The sequence below is a fragment of the Acomys russatus genome, chromosome 2 (assembly GCF_903995435.1).
Source record: "Acomys russatus chromosome 2, mAcoRus1.1, whole genome shotgun sequence".
Classification (NCBI taxonomy): Eukaryota; Metazoa; Chordata; class Mammalia; order Rodentia; family Muridae; genus Acomys; species Acomys russatus.
Genome location: NC_067138.1, coordinates 23,675,335 through 23,685,252, shown reverse-complemented (window position 1 = coordinate 23,685,252; position 9,918 = coordinate 23,675,335). Strand labels below are relative to the sequence as shown.

At 39.5% G+C, this 9,918-nt stretch overlaps 1 non-coding gene and 1 pseudogene across 1 annotated transcript; both read left to right on the top strand.

The window, feature by feature from the left end:
• The first annotated feature begins 7,756 nt into the window (after positions 1-7,756).
• LOC127208239 (U6 spliceosomal RNA) lies at positions 7,757-7,863 on the top strand. Its single transcript, XR_007833085.1, has one exon. It is a non-coding gene; the product is annotated as a U6 spliceosomal RNA (small nuclear RNA).
• Positions 7,825-8,676, top strand: LOC127206177 (eukaryotic peptide chain release factor subunit 1-like; annotated as a pseudogene).
• The last annotated feature ends 1,242 nt before the right edge of the window (positions 8,677-9,918 follow it).

The window sequence follows — 9,918 nt, the reverse complement described above, 5'->3', positions numbered from 1 at the left end:
TATTCTCCACAGTTGAGTGGAGAGTGTGATACGACTTTCTCACGTACTCTGGTGCCTCACATTTGACCATGTTCCCTGGAGGGGGAGACCTGGTGGCACTCAGAGGAAGGACAGCAAGTAGCCAAGAAGAGACTTGATACCCTATGAGAATATATAGGGGGACGTAATCCCCCTCAGGAACAGTCATAGGGGAGGGGAATAATGGGAAAATGGGGGGGAGGAATGGGAGGATACAAGGGATGGGATAAACATTGAGATGTAACAATAATAAATTAATAAAAAAAAATTTTAAAAAGCTGGAGAAATCTGAGAAATTATGAACTGGTAATTCAACAACATGGATTCTAATGTGAGGTATGTAAAAAGTCTCTCTGCCATCTCAACTTTTGAGAATGAGAAACTAGTCTAAAACTTAAAGTTTATTAAAAAATTTACTAATGCATTTATTACTTATAAAGCAAATAAGAATTCTCTAAAATAAAAATATAACATGCATCAAATACAGAATGTGAGAAAGTTTTGAGTTTGTATTTATTTTTATTGAAAATTATGCTTTTATTATGAAAAGGTTCAGGATAGTCATATGAAAACAAGAAGTGACTATGACAAAATGTTACATGAAAATAAGTTTATCCATATTGATCACATCTGTGAAAATGACTGCCACAAAAGTCCAGGTTCTTCCTAAGTTAAAAAAGGTGGAGAGATAGTGCACTCATGTATGCATACACACACATATGTGTACCCACACACACACATTTATTTATACAAATTTTGAAAAATTAATCAATTTCTAGATATTGCTTGAATTATTAGATTAATGGAAATAATTATATCCACCTAAGACTTTATCTCTGAACTATGGTTAGTACCAGACAAATGCTATGGTAGATATATTTTTAAGAAAATTAAGAATTTAATGTACATGTTATATGGAATGATTGAAGAAATTAATGGAGTGGATATACTTGTACAAATTTTCTCTGAATTTAAATCCCTGGAGAAACCCAGGTGCATTATTTATGATAATGGAGAAAGGGAGCAGCATAGACGTGTAAAGGTGGAAGATAAATTCCTCAGAAGCCTGGCAGAAATAACTAAATCAATGAGGAAACTGTGGTCACCTCAGTGAAAAAAATCAAAGAACCTAAGGTAGACCTGCAGGTATGAACAGGGTGAAAGAAATAATGTCTAGCTATGAGGGGGAAATTCTTGACATGATTTAGAAAAAATAAATTTCACATGGAACTGGAGATATGTGAGGAAAGAGAATCGGTCGGACAGGACATTGGCTCAGAGAAGGGCAGTTCTTTTCCTCTTCTTTTAGTAAAGGGGTAAATCCCTGGGCCTTCTGCACACTGCGCAAGTGTTCTAATACTGAACAACAACCCAAACCTACAGGAAAATTCAAGTTCAGAAAGGAATTCTTCAAATGCATAATGTGAGTAAACAGAAATAGTCAATTTTGAAGATGAAAAGTCGAAATGCCAGTTGATACTTTGTAAGATGGCAGGCAACCTGCACAGCCTTCTGCTGTGTCCCTTTGAGGCTGGTTCTGGGCAGTGCACAATCCCAGATACAATTATCAGAGTGTGCCTGTGCCATTACAGACATTTCCTGTTGAGACACAACACACCACAGAAGAGAACCTATTGCAGACCAAAGTAACGGCTACAACAATGTCCAATGTGGTGAACCAATGAGGTTTTTATTGTAGTTAGTAATAAGAGTGTGAGTGAGGGGCTATTTACAAGGTTCATGGATAACTCAAATTCAGCTGCATCACAAAAAGCCCAAGTCAACACAGGTAAATCTGGTAACATGCAAACCTGGAGCTCTCCACCCAGCTTGAAGGCAAATAGACAGTTAGGATAGAAGCATCTCTTTCTGCAAATTAGCTGATCAGACTCTCCACCAACTGTTTACTTCGTTTTATTTTGGGTAGCAGTCTTCAATGATGTGATGTGTTTCTGTTCTCCTGCCCTTGTGACCTTTTGCGTCACATGTATATGTATAAAAAAATCCAACAAGCTTTTGCAGCTGGCTGCTGTCCACCACTATTCAAGGCCTGGCAGTTTTTTATGCTCTTAATAAACTGTTTTCTGTCCACAGCGTATCTTTGTTGACTTTTTCCTTGGCATGCCTACTTATAGTTACCACACAACACAAAGTTCCAGAACCTCCATTTTCTTCCAGGAAAAAAAAAAGTTTCAATTGGGGAAAAAAAATTTAATATGACATACAAGGGATGGGATAACCATTGAGATGTAACAAGAATAAATTAATAAAAAATTTAAAAATAAATAAATAAATAAAACATTAAAAAATTTTAATATGACAGAAAAGTCCTGTAAATCTTGGCACAGGAGTACTTGGGACACTGTGCAAGCTTCAAGAACTGCTGTATCAAACCTCCAGAGTCAGGTTACTGTTAGGTGAGAAAGTGGGACCCCAAAATGGCAGCGCTGGTAGCACTGTTTTAGAGTAAGGGCTTGGCCCAAACTTTGGCTGGGTTTTGCCAGAAAACAGAAACTTAAAACCATTTCACAGAAGCCCTTAAGGGCTGGCTGACTGCTCCTAACTGTGACTGTCAGCCCCTCTGTTATCTGAAAATGTCCCCATACCAGTGACCTGGCTGTTCTAGCTCTCAAGACACACACACACACACACACACACACACACACACACACACACACACACACACACCACGCACGCCCTACATGTATGAGTATAAAATCCAACAAGCTTTTGCAGCTGGCTGCTGTCCACCACTATTCAAGGCCTGGCAGTTTTGTTGCTTTTTTTTTTAATTTTTTATTAATTTATTCTTGTTACATCTCAATGGTTATCCCATCCCTCGTATCCTCCCATTCCTCTCTCCCTCCCATTTTCCCCTTACTCCCCTCCCCTATGACTGTGACTGAGGGGGATTTCCTCCCCCTGTATATGCTCATAGGGTATCAAGTCTCTTCTTGGTATCCTGCTATCCTTCCTCTGAGTGCCACCAGGTCTCCCCCTCCAGGGGACATGGGATCTAGCCAATGGATAGAACATTCTCCACAGTTGAGTGGAGAGTGGGGTATGACTTTCACACGAACTCTGGGGCCTGGCAGTTTTTTGTGCTCTTAATAAACTGTTTTCTGTCCACGGAGTACCTTTGTTGACTTTTTCTTTGGCATGCCTACTTATAGGTACCACGCAACACAAAGCTATTTTCTTAGAACCAAGGTCTCCATCTAAAATCTGTGCATCTCCAGGATTGGCTTCTTCTGCAGCCTCTCTCTTTGGCCTACAGGGTGGCTTCCCTCTTTAGTCTGATGGGTCTTCTTTTATGTGTAACCATGCTTTAAATTCCCCTTTTATGAGAATGCTGCCATGTAAATGACTTTGGATGTTACATAACTCACTATACTCAATTTTTGCGTATTGTAACCACAAGGCCAATAACCAGACAATCTAGTCATAAGAGAGGCTGCACTCTGTGCTGCCTGAAATTAATAACTTTTTACAGTAACATCTCCATACTAAGAAGGCTGGGTTCATGATGTTGTCTAGTCTGCCATGTGATTCTATGTTAGCAATGCTAGCATCCTGACACCATAGTAGTGTGTGCACAACTGTGTGTGTGTGTGTGTGTCTGTGTGTGTGTGTGTATACAACTTTTTGTGTCAGAATGTGATTTTTCTGAAATGAGATGGCTGAGAAAACTTAACTCTGTACCAGGCAACCCCTTAATAGCTGTTGATCTATGCTCTAAAATTCCCATGGGCTCCCAGTAGCCTATATCCTCCCCATAATGGTGTTCCTCCTGTGAGGTAAAAATGAAAGAATGATGTCCCTGCTATGAGATAATTAACCACTTATCACCGTGGGAAAGGGGACAAAGCAGTCTTCCCTATCCCTGTGTAATAAATGGGACTGCGAGATGGTTAAGGGGAGGAAAACAATTTTCCCAGGGCTGCTGCAGAAGCCGGATAATTGTAATGCCCACTGGAAAGTATTCCTCCCCTACTCTTCCTTAGGACAACATGCTCTCAATTTGGTTTTAAGGCTGCTGTTGTCTGTTTGTTAGCAGTAAAAATATATTCACTTAATTTTAATCTGAATTTGGATTAAGGCTTTGGTTTTTCCCAGTAGGATTGAACACAATAACAGAAGCAATAAAAATTTATTTGGTGAAAGATAAAAAACTTGTGCATTTCAGAATGAAACAAGAATGTAGAGAATTGTTAGCAAATGTAAAATCACAACTAGGTTAAAGAGTAAATGTTAGGGCTGTGTACACTGTAGTTAACGTCATTAGATTGTAGACTTCAAAATAACAGGAAACAGACTTTTGAATGTTTTTTTCATGACACAAAAATTATAAGAATTTGAGGAGATGAACACAGCCAATACCTAGTTTGTGGACATGTCTGTAAGCATCACTGTGCATCCATACATATGCACAGTTGTGTGCCAAGTAAAATCAACATATAATGTAAAAACATAGACATCTGTTACCACAGAAGCCAGATTTTCAAGGTAATACAGGACTCACTCAGCCTCTGACCAACTTCTGTTTACTAAGAAAGGAGGCTTCAGATGAGGGAAAGATGTGCTAGTGATGAACCACAGAGGACATGCTAGTGACAAGCCACAGGTGACATTCAACAAGAATGTATGTATAAAACACACACAAAAGGAAGACAATATAACAGGAATTCAAATTAGAAGCCAAGAAGGAGTTCACACGAGAAAGAGGCTTTGCGAAGTTCGGCTGGAAGATCCACAGAGCAAAAACTACCACAGTGATCTTAATTGTTTTAAAAGCCACATTCCCCTGCCAGCAAAAAAAAAAAAAAAAAAAAGTCTCGAGTGTAATAGCAGCAACTGTGCTAGCTGAAAACTAACACTGAATTTGTAGCCAGTCATCTGGACAAGTTCAGAAGGCTGCTTCATCCAGAATTAATGCAAAGGCATTAGCTTTTGAAACCGAAATGACTAGAGTACTAGCGAAATCAGTGGAGAATATTGATGCTGTGGAAAATATTGTAAGAGCAGATGAAATTCTTAACGAGTGTATATTGTTGACATGAGCACAGCCATGTTAAGGACCTCAATGCTTCAGACCCATGAAAATGGTAAAGCTTTCTCCAAGACAGGCTCAAAGAAATAGCAAAGCCTTTGCCTACTTGGAGTAAGGATGGTGACAGTGCATAAAGAAATTATCACCTGGAGGTTCCTCGTCCCGGATTACTATCACCTGAGACGACTCCCCCACAGAGACCTCCTCCCCAGATTATCAAAGCCACCTCCTCAGTCATGCTATATTATAATTGTGCTGAGTAGGCTGATGTTGGGGCCCAGACAGTCTGTATGTAGTTCCTTTCAGAAGAACAAATTCTCGCCCATATGTAGCCTCATAAATGCCAAAAAAACAAACTCTAGGTATGAGACAAAACCTAGAAGAAATGTCTTTGGGAACAAAACAAGGCCACAAGGGCAGGGAAGTGGTGAAGAAAATGACAGATAAGCAGACCAAAGACACTGTTTAATACAGCTCTGCCTCCAGTGCTGATCTCAATCAGCCACCCAAACAATATATAAGAAGCAGTGGGGGAAATTTTTTTAAATGCTTATTTTTGAAGTGAATTTAGAGTCGTGTGTGTCTATTTCCAGGCCCCTCTCTTCCAGGCCCCCGTGATGCTCACAGTTGTGCTAGCTGTGGCAGGCTGCTGCTAGTGTCTCCAACAGAGTGCATGACACAGCAAGTCCCAGATTTTTCTGTATGTGTGCCTGTTGTTTCTTCATTACTGTCACCTGTGTCAGGTCAATCTCAAAACACTACATGTCACAGTAATGTGAAAAAGAAAGAAAGAAAGAAAGAAAGAAAGAAAGAAAGAAAGAAAGAAAAGAAAGAAAGAAAGGTTAAAAAAAATCCACCAGCTTTCAGACACCATTTACCCAAACAAACATTTACAACATTTTTTATGATTAACTGCTCCTTTTCAGTAATTGAAATACATTTTGTATGCAATTTTTACTCTAATTTATATTGTTTCTACTATAATTATCACCCAAACAATGCATTGATAAGCAAGTCTGATCCCTATTATAGTTTTCTCCTCTAGCAATGAATCGTTATTTCGTTACTGGTACCATGCTAGGAGGAAAGAAAAACTAATTATGTCTCTTCACACAGACACACACACACACACACACACACACACACACACACACACACTGCACACAACCACTAGAATTGTCTAGAAAATAATAAGTTAAAAGCTGAGCCTTTGATGTCAACTATCCATAAAAACAAAGGAAGAAACAGAGCCAATGCTGTATACCCATTGGGGATGAAGCATGATGTGCTCCCACCGACAGAGAGTCACTGGAGGGCAAAGGATAAGAAGTGAAATAAGTATTATAGCATCAATCTTGGTACCCACCAGCTTTTTGTCTCTGACTCCAGCCCCTGGGAGATGATTTCCCAACAACACTGACTCAGTGGCACACCCCCTCCCAACCAAAAATGTACAGCCATCACTGTTTACTTGTTATAATATGACTAACTGCTTTTTTTTTCTTCTATAACTTGCTTACACAGGTACTTAAAGATTGTTTTTAGTTGCCTTAAACACCTAACTTGGCAGAGGAGAACAGTTTTTGCTTGCTTGCCTGGATAGTGAAGGTCTTCATGTGGGTTTTTCCTTTAAAAATCTTTTCCCATACCCCTCCTACATGGCAGTCTCAAATTTTGCTCAGAGATTGTTCATCCTGCTAGCAGCTAATAAGTACATTTTTCACTTACAATTGAATTTAGTTTATAGTCTTTTCCCAGAGATCACAAACTCCATCACATTCGGAGGCCCCAGTGAGATCCCTGGGAGACCCCCTTCTCTGCCCAGACTCAGGACCAGGAATCTGAGATGGACCCCATAGGGAACAAGTCCAAAGTGGACTTGACAGGACCCAGGGATCCCAGGCTTCAGCCACCCCAAATTTGCAAATTGAAAGCAAGAATTGCTGACCAACATGCTTCTAAAGTTTGGACCTACTGGTGAGTTGTTCTGTTTTGGAGTCTGGACATTTGAAGAGACAAAAAAATGAGACCAGACAAGACCATAGATCCAGTCTCTGGGGCAGAGGGGATGCCCTACTGTCCTGGTTCTAGTGTATGAGTGAAAGTGGTCACAATATGTCTGAGTACCTCTGGTCTTTTATTTTGGTTTGGTGTTTTGTTTTGTTTCGTTTTGTTTTTCTGATCGTGGTGTTGTGCTTTTTCTGTTGTTCTCTGTTGTCTGTTGGATTTATGTTTTCGATCTTTGTCCCAGAGATGGGAATCAAACTAAGCATAGCCAAACTTCCCTGAGCTCCGAGCACTGCTTTCAGGAGTACTGTAAGGCAGGCTGTTCCTGACTACACCAACACCGCCCTGAAGCTTGCTCTGTCTCTGTCCCTCCCATTGGCCCACAGTAGCCCACTGTTTAAGTCCCACAGGCACAGAAAGCATTTCTCTACAGCCTCCTATTCGAGGATTAGGTGTCTTCGGGATATGGTTGATATTAAAATATTGTTGTATGCTGTTCTACTTTAGTAAAAAAGCTGGCTCTGGAGTTGAGGTATGACCTCCCTCTTCCAACCTAAGCATGGTTGTTAGAAAATTCCCTCCAAAACTCTGACCTGGGTCACAAGGTCATCTGACTCTGGGACAAAGAGAGAAAACAAAGCAGCCCAAGAAAAGGCACTGTACCTTAAGATTTGTAAGCTTATGCTCGCTTTGGCAGCACATATGTTAAAGTTGAAATGACACAGAGAAGATTAGCCTGGCCCCTGCGAATGGATGACACACAAATTCATGAAATATTCTGTATTTTAAAGTCAGTCGCATCAGCTGACTATAAAACTGAACTAAGTCCATCTGACACGGTTGATCAGCGGTTGCAATCAAAAGTTTTAAAATTAGTTGATACATCCTCTGGTGGTAAAAATGGATTCAACCAAGCTATTGAGTTGTCTACTGAAGTTCTCTCCAATGTGAAGTTCATTCAAGAGAAGAAATTAATAGGGCACTATTTTGATTAAAATAGCCAGGACACAGGCAAGTACTGTTTTGGAATTGAAGGTACATTAAAGGCTTTGGAAATGGGAGCTGTAGAGATTCTAAGAGTCTGTGGAAATCTGGATATAATGAGATATGTACACTCTTCACTGCCGAGGCACAGAAGAGGAGAAATTCTTTATATAACTCCAGAACAAGAGCAAGACAAATCTCTCTTCACAAAGAGACTCAACAGGATCAAGAACTGATTGAAAGCATGCCCCTCTTGGAATAGTTCCCTAACCACTACAAAAAAAAAATTTTTAAAGCTACACTAGAAATTGTCACAGATAAGTCACAAGAAGAATCATGGTTTATGAAAAGATTTGGTGGAAATGGAGGGTTTTTAATATTTATTTATTATATATAGTTTTCTGCTTGCATGACAGGCGAGAGTACCAGATCTCATTATAGATGGTTATGAGCCACCATGTGGTTTCTGGGAATTGAACTCAGGATGTTTGGAAGAGCAGCCAGTGCTCTTCACTTTTGGGCCATCTCTTCTCTTATGATACCAAGTAGATTTCCAGGGAATGGAATGCCAAGTAGGAGACGATGAATTTTTTTTTACCTTGATGAATGCTACGTAGTCAAAATGTGCCTCACCCTCCAGCATTCAACTAGGGTCATACGTGTAGTGGAATTCAGGCAGACCCCTGCCTTACAATAGGAACATTTCAGAACTTAGTCTGTGAGCATTTGATACTGAAATTAAAGTGAAACAAAACCAGACCCAACTCTAAACTTTGGTTTGTCACGGTGTCAGTGCAGCAGCCTATAACTAAGTTTCCTAAATACCACTTTGGACTAATTTTAAAAGATGTTTTTATTATCCTAAAGTTTCTTTGACAGCAAGACAAGTTAACTCCTGACAACACCCAGTCGACCTCAAAGAAGATGATGAGCATCATAGAACCTCCTTGTGGAGATGGCTTCAAATGTGGCAAACCATCCACTGGGCAAAATGTCCTCATTCCTGCCACAAACAGAATTCTGCCTAAAAATGGGCAGCTTAGATGCAGGCAGAGTCAACAGCCAAACTCTGTCAAGACAGGGTAAGCAAGTCCTCAATAGTTCCTGTCTTGCGAATAAGTCTGGCAGAGATATTGGGCCAGAAAGCTGAAGATGAGGCTCCAATGTTATAGAGAGTGTTGGGTGACTGTTCAGGCAGTAAACTGTCTCAGTCATTTTGTTCATTTTGGAAGCTGCTAATCTGCACTGCTGGTTCACTCAGGAATTTAAGTCTTATTCCTTCTCAAGTCTCTGAGGGGTGTTGAAGACCAGATAGTTTAGTTTTACAATCAAGTTTAGTTGGTTAGGGGATGAGATCTTTTTAGATGAAGATAAAGGAGTTAAGTTAATAGAGATGAGATAGGATAAATGTTGAATTTCATTCAGAGATTTAGACTCAACAAGACAGGAAAGATGTTTACTTCAAGTTTGACAAATACAAATATCCAAATCACTATGAATGTAACATTTATAGAACACATGATTGTCACATGGTTCTCCCTGCTGTATGTAATTTCTTTTATGCATATGTAATAAAATAAATGTATATTAAAGAAAAGAACACAAATTTTTCTTCCCCGTTTTCCAAGCTTATCGTGTTTTTTAAGTAATATGTCTCAGGTAGTTATTTAATAAAACTCAAGCCAAATGTCTATTCATTTTATAAGTTGATATGGATGTATTCCTTAACCAACACTTGTTGAAGAATGTCACAGATGTTCACTTTTTTTCTTTTAGCCATGTTTTTCTATGCTTCCATAATTCTGTATACATTGCTTTTATCTGTAACTAGATCTGAAAGATAAATTCCTCAAATAAAT